We start from the raw sequence: 14,624 nt of genomic DNA, 5'->3' as shown, positions 1-14,624 counted from the left end.
CGCCGTGTCCGCGCTGCCCTGCCCGGCGGCGGCCGCTCTCCCGGCGGTACCGGGCCCTGTGCTGGGACTGCCTTCCCACCGGGGCTGCCTGTCCGGTGCCACCGCACCGGGGCCACCGGGGCGAGGGCCGCACAGGGGCACGGTTTATAAACGCGATTTATAGCACGGCTGCAGCGCCGCCCGCAGCCTGGCGGGGCGGCGGCAGCCCCGGAGCTGCGCACCGCACCGCACCGCACCGCACCGCTCCGCGGCACAGCGGCGGGCGCTGGCGGTCGCCCTTCCGCCCACGGCGGCCGCGGCGCTCGGCGGAGCGGCATCTAAAGGCGGTGGCGGGGCCGGGTCAGGGTTGCGGGACCGGCACCGCCGCACGCCGCTGCCGCCGGCGCTGCAACGAGCACCGGTACCGGGGGAGTCGGCGCTGCCCGGAATCGCTGCGAGCCCAGGGCTGCTGCCGCTCGGCGAAGCGGAGGTGAGTGATGCGCTCCGCGGCCTCGGGGTCTGCGGGGGCTTGGGAGTCTGTGAGCACAGCCGTCTGTCGTGGTGCCATCTCCGCCGCCGGCCCTCAGCGCTCGGCCCTGCCCGGGTGGGTGGCCCGGGGGGTCGGTCGGGCTCTCAGGTCCCGCAGTGCCCAGGGACAACATCGCTTCCAATCGCGCTTTTTTTTTCTTCCTCTTTTTTTTTTTTTTTTTAGCCCTCCACTTCCATTCGCTCCCCACCCCCCCCCCCCCCCCCCCCCCCCCCCCCCCGCCCCCCCCGCTTCCTTTTTTCTTTCCCCCTGGGAATCCAACAGCTAAATCCCTCAGTTGTGTGTTTAGCCAACTCTCCCTGGAAGCTCTGGATAGTTCATGAATATGCACAGAGAGAGCCTTTCCCGGGAGGCTGCCCCTATAATGAGCTGATTGAGCTGCGCCTGCAGCAGGGTTGTTCTCCTGGGGGAAAAGTTGGGCGCCAGAACTGAGCAGCTTTGTGTCCCCGGCTTCACGGAGGCTTGGCCGGCCTCCCTGAGGAGGAGCAGAGTCAGTGGGGTATTCGCCGTACTCAGTTGTGTTAGCAGGTTCAGCCAGGCAGGATCCTCATCTGCTGTGTGTCCAAAAGATATAAAGAGCATCATGTACCTAGTACACGTAAGGTAACTTTCCTGTTTTATACCATCTTGTGCAGAAATGGACTTTTCCTGTCTAAAAACACCGCACCACTTAATAAGGACATTTCATTGCTTAGCAACAGTCCCAACTCAGCTTGGTCCTGGGCTCTTGCCATTCAGGTGGTCTCCAAAGATGTGCCAGTAAAACAGCTGCTGTCCTGGAGAAGAGGACCTCTTCTGTTTTTTCCTTGGTGATGTGATGACCAAGCCAAAAGAGTGAGGCTGGTTGCCACTGCCCAAGTATTTAAGAGCACTTGAGAGACTGGGAGCTGAGTGTAACTGAAAAATTCCAGTCCAGACAGAGTAAGCTGGAAGTGGCCGGTCCTTCAGGCATGTGTGGGACCTTGCAGCTGCCTTGATGCTGCCTCCTGTGTCACTTGCACCTTTGTTTTGTGCACAGGCATAGCAGCATGCTGGTTAACAACCTTCACTTATGCAATTATTAGAATAGTATTTTGACAGCTGTGCAGAGTCTGCTAGGGTTTAATGTAATACACAAACAAATAAGTTCCTTTAAAATAAGGCTGATGCATGCCCTTGTCTGCTGTGTCAAGACAGACTCTAGTTAAGTGGGGTGAGGACTTGTGCTTTGGAAGAGAAGTACTTTCACAATTCAAATGACAGAATAAACACACAGACTTTTTGCTCACAAAGCCACATCCTGATACACATAAAATCTGCTACCCTAGAAACTCAGGCTTTTAAAAAAAATTTCTCCATGAAAATTTGTGTAAACTTTTGAAACTAGCTGTCTGTTCTCATCAGAACAACTTTGCTTGGGGACAGTATTTTTCCCTCTTTCTCATCAATAACCTTGTAAAGTGTTGATAAAGATATAATCCACAGCATCAGCTTCCTTTAATTGCTCTTTTAGACTGTGTATCGAGATGGAAACCTAGCAACACAACAACTTGAAGGGAGATGTTTCAATAGCTACACTTCTTTTATCACCCTGGATGCATCTTCAGAGGTTAGACTCATCAAGCTAGTCTCTTTACCCTTTAGAGCCTTATAGCTTGATTCCCTAAACCTGGAATAAAACAGAACTGAGCTAGTGAAAAAGACAATGAAGATGGAATGGAAAAGCTTAATATGATAAAAGATCCATTCTTCCTTTCTTCCTGCTGCCCCTGTGAATACCTGCAGTATTCCCATGGGAAAGATACTCCTCTACAGAGAGAGAATGCTTGTCTAATAGGAAAATGATTCAAGGGGAAACTACCCTTCAGCATTTGTGTCCGTTTCACCTAGAGGCACAAGGGGAAAGCTAAGGGACCAATGGCCCAGAGCAGTGTGTAACAATGTAATGTGTGAGAACCGGACTGGCATTTGAGAAGAAGCATCAGCATCATCCAATCTCCAATTGCCCATGGTGATGACGACTGTGATTCCGTTTCTGCAATGTACAGGGCAAATTCATCCTCAGGGGTAGGAAAAAACCCCAAACCACAACCCCAAACGTGAGCTGAAGTCACTGATACTCTATTCAGATTTCCCTCACTCACTATAGTGTAGTGCTTTTAGCTATATTGACAAACGCCCTTGTTGTGCATAGCCTCCTTACCATAGAATAAGGCACTTACAGGGAGTCAAGGTGACAATGTAATTTGGGGGTGCATAAATGAGGGATTTCACACCGGTGAAATTGCTGTTAGTTTTCAGATATTTGGGGAAAATGTGTTTGCTAGGTGCTAAAAATTCTCTCAATACCTAGTGTGTCCTTGGCTGTGCCTCCCAAGATCTTGTACTTTTTCAGTGTTAATGAACAAAACATCGCAAATGCCTTTGTCAGACCAACAGAAGAAGCAGTTAAGTTACAGGAGAACTCTGACCCCTTCTGTATCTGTCATTTCTGAACTGCAAATGAAGTTTTATTAATAAGCTGTATTTTGCAGGAGTTTATGGGGTGGCTGTGATGTGTGTGTATGTAATCAAATCACATGACAGTGATAGGATGGGTGCATTTCGATTTGGCACAAGGAGAGCGTATGCACACGGTGTTAACATTTTGCATCCAAAAAAGCCACAGCACATCTGAAATCCTCTTGTGGTACCAGTGCTCCAAGATAAGTGCTCCTTATACAAAGACTTGCCTGTTGGTTACGAGTACTTAATAAGTAAGCTTGAGTGAAACTGGAGCGGGATAGAAGTTCATACCCTGGTGCATATGGAAAATCTGGATAAACTATGATTTTTATTTCTTAAGTTTGATCGGGTCCTTCTGTGAGTCCCAGGGCGTCTCTGGATGATGCTGCTGTGGTCTCTGTGCATGCCAACATGCAGTAAATCCTGGCAGGACTCTCTTCAGCATGAAGTATTTCACATACAATTGGTTTAATCCTCTAATCTTACCAAGCACTGACATAAATGAGAATTTAACAGGTTAGTTCATTCTAAAAAATCAAATCCCGTTATATTTCTCAAGGTAGTGCAAAAGATTTCTCCTTTTACTTACTTGATTGGCTTATTTTTTTAATCCATTGTTTGTTTAGAGGTATCAAACTATAGATTTGGGCTTAATGGTGAAAGGTACAGGTAATCGGCTCTCCTGTGATGCGAGTTTATCTGCGGTTTGAACAGCTGGAGGGGATTTCAGGATCAGAGCAAGTAGTGTGGCCTGAGGGCCTGGTTACTGGGAGCTGTGAGCTTGGCAGAGGAAGGAGTTTCTACTAAGTCTCAGTGCTTCTTACCTCCTCGGCGACAGCAGTCCTATGCACTTTTTATTGCTTTTGTGCCAGTCAAGAGGAGCAGATGTCCTTTGCCTTCTTCCTTCCCACACACCTCGCCGTTTCTCTCTCTCTAGAGAGATAAGCAGTCCTCACAAGGTGTGTGTGAAAAGTGTCGTTCGGCTCTGTGAGTGTGTGGCCAGGGGCCCGGGAAAGTGTTTTCAGACCTCGTGATGAAGTTGAGCAATGAAATACTAGTTTCTAGAACTCCCTTAATCTCCCCCCGTGATACCGCAGAACAGGCTATCTCTTTAAATGATTGATTTCACACAGATTTACCTGGGTTCATTCATCTTGTTGTAGCTTTACCAGGGTGAATTTTCTCTCAGGTCTGCCCTTACCAGTGCCTTTGCTAAGGGCTGGATCCTGCCTCCTCTCCTCTTTCAGAGCAGCACCTCATTTCGTGAATAGCTCTGCTGCATTCAGTGAGACCGTTAAAGAGGAAGGTGCTGTGGTGCCTGTGACTCAGACTAATGCAAGTCAATTTAAAGGACAGATTAAGCGCAGTGTGAGTATGGATTGCAGTGTCTGGCCCTTAATGAATAATTCAGGAGTATGGAGGAGACAGTGCAAGAGTTAAGTGCTTAATCCAGCTCTAGGTGAAGTCAGCAAAAGGCTTCCCATTGACCCCTGTCCGGGATATGTTTCAGCAAAGCTTAACTATGTGTAAGTTTGTAAATTGTCCCATTGATGGCAGTGTGCTTCAGGCGTGAGCTACAGCAACTGTCCGCATTAGCACCCAGCTGAATGTTGTTTATGAATCTCTTGCCTGTTACACTGTCATTAACCGTCCTCTGCAGCACGTAAAGGAAGATTTCTGAGGTCTCAGCACGGTTGTTGAGTCACACTTTTATAGTATTGAAAACCAGAAAAGATTAATAACTGGAGTGCCACACCACTAACAGAAAATACAGACAGAAAAAGATTGGCAAAAAAAGCTTCAAAGGTTTCATTTTGGTTGCTTAGAGCCAGGGATGGTGCCCTCCTTCTGCAAGAACAAGACAATTGCCTGTGATAGGGATCCTACCAGCACTGGACACACAGCCTTTCACAGCTCAGGGAGTCCACTTGTGCCTGCTCTGCCAGTAGCTGAGTGTGATCTGCCTTCCTGGGGTGAATTGAACCCCCAGGGACTGCAACTGCTCCTGGAAGACCCGATGTGGGAATGGCAGAACAGTTTTGCTGGTGGGAACCAGAGGATGCTCTGCAGCTCTTGTTTTCAAGTTTTTATGGGTCTGTAGCACCTGGGAATCCTGTCCTTCCAGCTACTCCAGAGAGATTTACTTTCCCATAAAGGTTCAGTTCAGCACAGCCACTAGCAGTGCTGATTTTTTTCATGATGGCAGCAGCATCATCAACTTGGAGGGGCAGGGCATCTCCTCCTTCTGGTTGTAACATACAAAACTTCTAGCGTAACCTGTGCCTTTGTTCTGAGCCTCCAGATTCTGGCAGTGCCACAGGCTTTTGCACACCCACGGCAGAGCACGGCACCCCAGAGACAGGCTGTCTCCTGCACTGAAATTAGGGCTTCACAGATACCTCACCCTTTTTTCCTGTTTTAGAGTTCTCTCTGCTTGCTGGGAGAAGTGGTTTGGGGGACAAGGCTGGGATACTTTCCCTGCCATCTGCCTTAAGGCAGCAGGCTTGAAAGCTGGCAGAGTTACTTCCTGATCTTTGCCAAGCTCTGTTAACACAGAACAGCTCCTCCTGAATAGAAGGCAGTTCATGTTACATAAATAGTGGAGAAAGGGGAGAGGCCAGTGTGTTTAGAGGGGTTGAAAGCCACACTGGCAGTCATCTGATTCTTGAACTACTGCTTGGCCTTGACTCTCTGCTGCTTTATGGGAGGAGAGTCAGGGGTGAGTGTCATTTTTCTGCCTGGACGTGAAGGTGTGGATATTGTTGCTTCTGGGGCCTGGTTCTGCAGCTGCATCTCACTTGCAGTCATGTCGGTGAAGTCACTTGGGATTTGTTACTGGGAATGTTATCTGAGATCTACCTGCTAAACTAACTACATGGATAAGCTTATTTGGGCTTCAGGGCATCCTGTTTCATGCTGCCACAGACTTTCTTCCCATCTTACTTTTGCATAGCAGAAATCTCTTTGACTTGAACAAAGAGGAGGATTCCTGGAGATCTCTAGTTTTACTCTGAGCTCACTTGGCTGATGTTGGGCTAGCAAGTCACAGGGCCTCTGTGTCACTGTCGCTGTCTCTGTTAAATGGAGTTGTAGGTACAACTGCTGCTTCTCAGATGGCAACTAAAGCTGAATGATGTTAGTTGTAACTTGCTTGGTCTGTATTTAGCTTCTGTGAAAGTCAGCAAAAGTAATAGCTGAATTCCATCAGAGCTGAAGCTCAACTGTGGAACCTTGCTTAATTAATTTGTGAACTTGCATATAATCCTATGTATTTCCCTAGAGGAATAAGGAATTGGATCTGATAGGTGTTTGCAAAGGGTTTATGCAGTCTCTGATATATGATGCACAAAGTACTCTTTGCTCCTAGGGGGATGTTGGCTTGTTTCTTGGCTCTGTGTTACACCCAGGAGCTGAGAATGAACTGCTTTTGAGCTGTATTAAAGCCTTTGGAGACAGTTTGGAAAAAAAACCCAAACAACACCTAACCCTTCTACTGCTTGGGGTACTGCTGCACTTGCAGCACACTTGGTTCCCTGAATCCAATAAGTTCTCTCTTTGTTCCACCTTTTAACAAGGGAAATGAATTACTGAAGAAGATGGGGCTGCAGACTCAGATTTGAACTAGAACCCAATGGGGCATTTTAAACATGTTTGAGAAATGCCCAAAGCAACCCTGACTCCTGCTTATAAATCAAACCTGGCCAAATCCTCTGTCTTCATATTTACACTGCCACCTCTTTCACTCCACCTCTCCCCTTCCACACCCTCCCACTTGCTCTCCAGCTAAAACTCAGGCACCAGGTTTAATCTCCAAGCCAATTTTTATAGCTGAGTTGAAACTGGAAGGTGGACAGGCCCACAAGAGCATGAAAGTGACTCAGTAACACAATGGGCTCCAGTTAAACTGGGAGTCTGGACAATATAAACATCAGCTTGTTTTGAAAGCTAAATTTATTTTGCCTGAAAGCTCAGGGTAGCTCTTGGACCATGCTGAAAACTGCTCCTTCTGGTGCTTCCTGCCAACAGTTGCAATTTCCAGCCTCTGGGCATTGCAGGGTGGGCTTTTTCAGGACTCACAGAGCACCTTGTCAGTGCCTTGGACTTCTCTGAGTGTCCAGTCTCTGAATGTGCTTCTTAGTGGAGTGTCTCACATCTGATGTATATGCTTCAAGCCATTCCTTTCCACATCCAAACTGAATTTTATTTCCAGGGCCATCCCTTCACTTTTTCCCCATCCTAACTCTTGCATCTCAGCTCTGTCCCTTCACACAGGGCTCAGAGATGGGCAGCAAGTGGGCAGCTGAGCTGTGGTCTGTGGTGGTCTTTGGTCCATTTCATACTTGTCTCTGGTGTCAATGCATGCACAGAGCATGGCAGAAAAGCTGCAGCATCGTAGGGTGCTATAAAACACCAGCCTATGACAACTGGAAACAAGATGTATCAGCAGGTAAATGTTTCATCCCCTGTGGCACTGCTTAAGCCAAAGAAGCAAAGCTTCATTCCTGTAAATCAGCTGTCTGGAACCAATTCCTTGGTGCAAGTTTCCTCACAGTAACTCCAGAGTTCATAGCATGGGTTTTTGTGTAAGTGGCACAGGAAAGCATCTTGCCTTGTTTAGATTCCAAAAACGGAGAGCTCTACTATAAGTAGCAGACAAATAAAATTTTGATGACATTTCCTTTACAGACCTCTTGCAGTGCCTTGTATTTCTGATGTGTTGTGGGGAGATAATTCCTTCTGGATCCAAATCTTGGCTTACATGCAGCTAAATTCGTTCCTGCATGTACACCACCTGCCTACATGCTCATTTACTTGGTTATGTTGCAGATCCTGGTACTGTTCGCATTTCCATTTCTCTGGCTGATTTGGGAAGGGCCAACAGTGACTTTTCCTCTTGTACTCAGCCAAAAGCCTGGTTTCCAGAGGGCCAGACACAGTTCCACATCCACACAGGGCAGTGGAGTGAGTCCCTTTGAAAATCAATTTACAGATGTCTTTGCAAAAACAGCCTGTGTTTGCTTGTGAAGGGGAATCCCAGGAGTCTTTTGAACAAGGCATGTTGTGAAATGATGGAAGTCTCGAACTCCAAAATATGAGAGCAATTCAGAGCAGATTATGTGCTTTGCCCCAGGAAAGCTGGAAAAACTAGAGCCACAAATATTACCTTCATTTTTGTGTTTTAACTGCAGGACTTTGTCCTAAGAGATAGCACAAGTAGCATCTCAGCCTGCGAACATCTGTCTGAAAGTGTGGGATGCAGTAAGGAACTGGGAACAATTGCCTGAAATGCTTTGATCCTTTGCCAGGTGGCAGTTCTCGTCCCTTTGGGTTGGCTGATTGCCACTCATGAGCAGCTCCTGTGCAGCTCCTATGGCTGTGAATCTCTGCATCTTTGGTGGTAGAAGGGGAATAAAGACAAGGGTGATGTTTGCCTCTTTCTGAACTGCTTCAGATCATGGACCTCCAGGTCTGTGCTGGGAGGGAGGAGAAGAGCGCAGAGAGGAGGACATTCCTACTGTCTCAGCTCAGTCCTGGTGGCCTAAATCTGTATCCTAGAGACGTGGCTTCACTGGAAGCTTCTGGGAGCTGTTACAAGCAATGTTTCCCTCCCTTGCACAGTGACTAATAGGAACCAGCTCATGGTGTCTCTTGTTTGTATTAGGAAGCATCCTGGACTTTGTCTGAGACGAATGTGTCATTAAAGCCTGTTTGCTTATTCTGAGGCCCTGCCCCCTCCTCTGCTAATGGTCTGCAGGACTGTGCTTATTGAGCTGTAGTAATATTTAATGTGAGTTTCTGCATGGCTGGTGCAGCTGGCAGTAAGCTTTAAGTCATTGTACTGGCAGGGGATCTGCCGACCTGCTGCTCAGGCACTGAGGCAGCTTGTCTTGTCTCCACATCTTCCCCTCAAGAAGTTTTCCTTCTGTTCTGAAAAACCTTGTGCTTGCCCAGGTCCTGCTCCAGAGCAGTGAGCTGTGTGACATTAGAGGCTCTTCAGCCTCTGGATATTGCACATCTTCTTCCAGATTTCTCACTGATTCTTGGAAGATGAAATATCAGTGCTAATTAGATTAATTCCGCAAGCACTGGGTTTTCATGGGAGGAGAGCAGGTAATTGCATCTATTTGAGAGAGAGAGAGGTGTGGGAGGTAAGAAAGACATACCTGCTCAGATCCCACTTTTCAGGCTGCTAAAAGCCAGCCAGCTACAAGCTGCTTTGTGAGTCCCTCCTGATCCAGTAGTAAGTTTTCCATGGGTTACTATAAAGCATAGTTTGCTGCAGTTATTCTCACTCAGTTGTAGTGACGGTCAGGATGAATTCCCCCCAAAATTCACCCTCACATTCTCAGAAATAGGAGGCTGTGTCTGTGCGACAGATAAGCTCAGCTCAGTGAATGGAGCTGGAATGGTGCACAAGTATTTCAGTATTCCTGCTACTCCCTCATTTGGGAGAGGGCTACAGATCACCCACTCCTCTCTCATGCTGGTGTATGGAAAGCCCTGCTGAAAAAGTCAATGTTACTGAAATACCATGGGAGCTGTGTCCTCACCACAGCCTTACAGCCTTTCTGTTCCAAATCTGGCATTTTCTGATGTCAGTAAATTGTAGCAGTGAAAAATAAGACTTGTAGATCCATTAGATCTAAATGGGTAGCGCCTGGAGTGAGACACTGTGACCTGCATGACTCAACACATGTGCAGATGGGACTCTGTGCCTGTTCCTCCCCTTTCTGGAAGGTCAGAGCACAACGAGCAGAGCTGGCTAAGTACACTCTTCAGGTGGAGCACTTGTAACATTTTCTTGTAACCTTACTGTACCTTTTACCACCTTTGGAGTGGCAAGAAGTGGAGCTGAAACAGCTGCCTGTGCTGTGGTTGGCGAGAAGGCCTGGCAGCACAGGTTGGAATTCCTGCCTTATCTTTCATATTGCTGCCCACAGAACCACAGCCAGCAAAGCCTCCTCTGCACAAACTGCTGCTTGAGCTGCTGAGAGAAACAGCTCAGATGGAGGGTGAGGAAGAAGTTTTCCTCCTCCTTCTCAGCGATGAACTAGCAGCTTATGTGAATACTGTGGAGAGGAGCCTTTAGGAGAGGGTGTTTTGATCAGTCCCAGAAGCAGTGTGCACACCAGCAGGGTATTGCTGGAGAACTGCACATGGATGAGGCTGCACAGCCAGCCCTTGTCTGTGTCCTTCCTCCCACTGCAAAGGGCGGCTGTGGGGAGAGGGGTCAGAGTCTGCATGGGAATCCTGCAGCTGAGCACAGAGTGGTATCAGTCCCGGTGGTTAACGTAAACTGGGGAGGCTGAGCACAGGGTAGAATAATAAATTACTGGTAGGCACTGCCAGCAGGATCTGGCTTTCCTTTCCAGGGTGACAGTGATGTATGAAGTTGGAGTGTAGCAGCACACAAGCTTTGGGGATGGCAGTTTATTCCACTGGCTTGGGAATTGATGATTCCCCTCTGTGGTCTGACATTCCTTCCTGGAGTGATACTTCTTGGGATAGTAATGCAAGGCCCTGGTTTGTGGCAGCCATCTACATGTAATGATCTGTAAAGGCTTTGCTCTGAGCACAGGTGCTTAGGGGTAGGTGCTGGAGTGTGGGAATCCACATACCTTTGACAAGCTTGTTCTTTGGGCCCCTGGCAGGTGGGATCCAGGGTGCTTTTGAAATCTGTCAAGGCACCCAAAGGCACCCAGCTGAGCCAGAAGAGATCCCTTTACTTAGAAACAGCAACTGGCTGGGGCTCAGACAAAATCTAAGTAATTTTTGTAGTGGTTAGGTAAGTAACATCTGAAGCATATCAGAGCCTCAGCTTGTTTGGTGTCTGTGTGCAGAAACCTGGAATTGCCACATGCCTGAGTGACAGCACAGCTTATCACCAGCACAAGCAAGTAGCTTGAGTAGTAAATATGGCATAGGGCTGTGAGGCATGTTTTGTGAGATTATAACCAAGAAAGCTGCTTCTGACATCTACAATAATTAGTTACAATAACCAGGAGCAAATTATTTTATCAGGAAATTAATTTTCTTTGGCAGTGACATGCATGTTAGCGAAGTGTTCTGCAGCAATCCCGGGATGTTAGGGCACTGAACGTGCATGGTTTGATGTGAGCAAATCCTTGTGACCTTTGCCTTTGAAAAGTGCCAGTTTCAATACTTTAAAGCATGTATTTTGAGGCAATTTATTGGTTTATTTTTGGTAGTGTAGATGGTGTGAATATGGCTGTCATTGGGGAGGTTGGATATCCCTCACCAGCATAAAGGTTATGTTGCACAGTGATGGTTATGTTTGATGATACAGCTCAAATTATACTTGCAGAACACAGCAGAGTTTGTGGTTTGTTGCACACAGCCCCCATCTTTGCCCTCAAAAAGATCTGGTATCCTGTGTGTCAAGCTAGGCACCCAAAATGTCTACTTCTTCCTTCATCTCCTGAGCTCCAGCATCTGTCAGATGCAGACTACACCACCCCCTCCTTCTCTGAGATGCTGGGAGAAGATTCAGTTCACCCTGTTTGTTCAGCCCTCAGACTCTGTTGTGACAGGCAGTGTTGAAAAGCTCATGTGGAAATTAATAATTCTGCCTGTGAGCCAGGCATGAGCGGTGTGCAGGAAATGAGGCATGAGACCACACACTGAATGACGAGGAGACAACAGGGGAGCAAATAACTGCTGGGTTTGGGGAGCATTATCCATCGCATGCACTGGTGGAAGCCTTGGACACTGGGCTTGTAAGCAAAACTACACTGCAGAGCATTTACAAAAGAAGGACAAATTAAGGATTCTGTGTCGGCCCTGAATTTGGCATTTCTTCACTGATGAGTGCTTGACTTTGCAGCTAATCTTTCCACACTGTTTTTGGCATGCAATTATGAGTAGATCTAATCAGTGTTTGTCAGAGCCTGGAGTAGCAGGTGGGTGCACGCAGAAGATCCTCGACGTCGTATGCTGAGAGTGCTCCAAGCAGCCTTTGTCCAGTCAGAAAGCTGGTCAAGAGATGGTAGAATCATTTAGGTTGGAAAAGCTCATTGAACCTAATCACTTAAGATCATTGATCCTTCTGTTTCCAGCTGCTCTTATCTTAGCCAGGGTGTAAAAGTTCCTGTAGGGCTGAAGAGGGGTGGAACAGTCAGCAGTGGAACACCTCAGTAAGAGATGTGGATGCGTGTGCCTATGCTTGATTTCATAAAGCTTGTGATCAGATAATCCTCTTTCCTATATACAGCCCTGTCTATTGTCTTGCTTTTTGTGAGCAAGTGGAGTTATAGACTGTAGAGCTTTAATGTATATATATATTTAAAATATTTTTGTTGAACTTTTTTTCCGGCAAACACATATTTATATCATTCCACTGTAATTCCAACAGCTCTGTGCTGCTGGAGCATTCTGATGTCATTCTGATCTGCAAAGTGCCTGGAGTCTGGTAGTGTTTTTGTGCATCTTACCAAAGGATTTAAAGCAAGTAGAAAGGGAAATGCAAAGCACACAGAAAGAAAATAGATTAAAGCCATGTTGCTGTGTTGTGCTTGCAACTGGAAAAGTGAACCCTGCTTAACTAATAATGGTGGAGCCAGCTCAGCCATCAGATCAAACCAGTGCTTTTCAGCAGCATGTGCATCTCTGGGCTCGTATCCCACCGAAACAGGCTCTGTCAGTGTTGTATTCTCAGGTGCGGGTTCTGCTCCATGGCTGAATTAAGTCAATGTTTTGAGAAGTGTTATAGGAGATTCAGGGTCAGGTATCCATGGCCTGTTTTACTTTTCCAGGAGTGCAAAACTTGTGAAAGTTGATAAGACTGATCAATAGTTAATTTATGCAAGCACAGTTAACTATTGGGAGACAGCAAATGTTGATCACAAAACCTAAGAAGCAGGATTCACCTTAATCTTCTCAAAATAAGAGGAACAAGAATTTACTTGAGACGAACACAGAAACCACTGAATCATTCTACAAAGGACTGTGCGTGCTTCAGAAGAAAGGTGAAAAGTGCATTGTGTTGAAGACTACCGATCTTCATCAGAAAGACCCCTGAGGAAGAAGAGGCACCTTCCTCAGTGAGACCACCAGCACACACCATGCATGTGTGACACATATGCTAATGATATTAATGACTTCTGAGAACTAATTTGTATAACCACTCCTATCTCAAGGAATGTGATGACTATTCATGAATTTTACCCATAATATTGTGTTGTAGGAAGTGCCAGTGTATGTGTTTGGAGGAGTGATCCCCCATGCACCTGGTGCCGAATAAAGCAAATACCCGCTTCTTGGAATCTGTCTCTGAAGTGTCTCTTGGCCTGGTTTGGGTGATTCAACTGGCACCCCAGAGGGGACCCTAACTCTGCCTGGCTGCTGGATCCAGGGGTAAGCAGACCTCCCAGCCACGGCCCTGAATTTTCAGGGGGAGCTCAGCTGTCTCCTGGCTCATGGCGAGAGCAGACAAGGACCATCTGCACCAAATTAAGGTATTTGCTATTTTTTGTTGAGTAGAAATTCCCATGGGTCCAGGGTTCAAGTCCCCAAGGGTGGGTTGAAAGTCCCGAGGAGACTAGGTCTCCCAAAATTAGTCCTGGGCAAAAGGAATGGTACCTTTAAGGGGTTGGAGCCCCCAGGGATTGGACCCCACTCTAATGCACAAGGAAAGATACCTTTAAGGGGTTGGAGGCCCCAGGGGTTGGACCCCACTGTCATGCACTATCATATTTTTGTTCTGTCTGTCGCTGTTTTGCTATTGTGTGAGTGAGAACAGATGAGACGTGTTCCGGACACAAAGCGAGTGTGGAGCTCTAGCTGTGGTTCTGTAACCCGGAGCCGGGAGTGGCCAATGAAAAGCGAAGTGATTGGCAGTGAGTGAATGAGTATAAATCATATAAACTATTGGTTTGGAGTTCAACCTTGTTATCCTGAGGGAGGCGGATTGTATCACTGGAGGGGAGAGATTTTAGACATTAAATTGAGAACACCCAGACACGCAACCCCTTTTCTAATGTAGCTCCACGTAACTTCCCTCCTGAAATTCCGTGGAAACAGTTGTGAGGCTTGGACTTTGTGTACGTGTATTAATTGTGAGAGAAAGTGGTATTGTACTAAAAGAAGTGGGTGGTGTCCAAAATGAGGGTGTAAGTAATGTTAAAGTAAGGGGAGGGTGACAGAATAGTGAGAGGTTTATTGTGGCTTTAGTGTGTGGATCTGGGAGGCTTGGAAAGAAAAGTGGGAGGAGATGTGCAGGAAGGCTTGCGTGGAAAGAGAGAAGAGAGGAAGAGAAAAGAGAGGAACAGACAAAGGAGGCAATGGGATCATCAGAAAGCAAGGAAATAACCCAGAAGAGTCCACTGGGATGTGTGTTGGCACACTGGAAAGAACTAGGAGGAATCCCTGGAGGGACTATGAAAAAGAGCACCCTAATTAAATACTGTAACCAATGGTTGCCACTATACAAATTAGATGATGGTGAAAAGTGGCCAGAAAATGGGACTTTAAACTATAACACCTTACTACAATTAATGCTATTTTTAAGGAGGGAGAATAGATGGGATGAAATTTTTTACGTGGATTGTTTTTTACTTTAAGACGTAAACCAGAGTGGCAAAAACGGTGTGGTATC

General features: G+C 46.9%; 1 protein-coding gene across 1 annotated transcript in view; it reads left to right on the top strand.

Moving 5' to 3' along the window:
• Positions 1-271: 271 nt before the first annotated feature.
• DISP3 (dispatched RND transporter family member 3) overlaps positions 272-14,624 on the top strand; it is a 47,498-nt gene continuing 33,145 nt past the window's right edge. The window contains exon 1 of the mRNA XM_032131687.1: positions 272-469. The gene's annotated coding sequence lies outside the window, so the exon portion shown is untranslated. The remainder of the gene's footprint in view (positions 470-14,624) is intronic.

Source organism: Corvus moneduloides, chromosome 22, assembly GCF_009650955.1.
Source record: "Corvus moneduloides isolate bCorMon1 chromosome 22, bCorMon1.pri, whole genome shotgun sequence".
Classification (NCBI taxonomy): Eukaryota; Metazoa; Chordata; class Aves; order Passeriformes; family Corvidae; genus Corvus; species Corvus moneduloides.
Note: the sequence above shows the minus strand (reverse complement) of the source record. Positions and strands in the feature narration are given on the sequence as shown.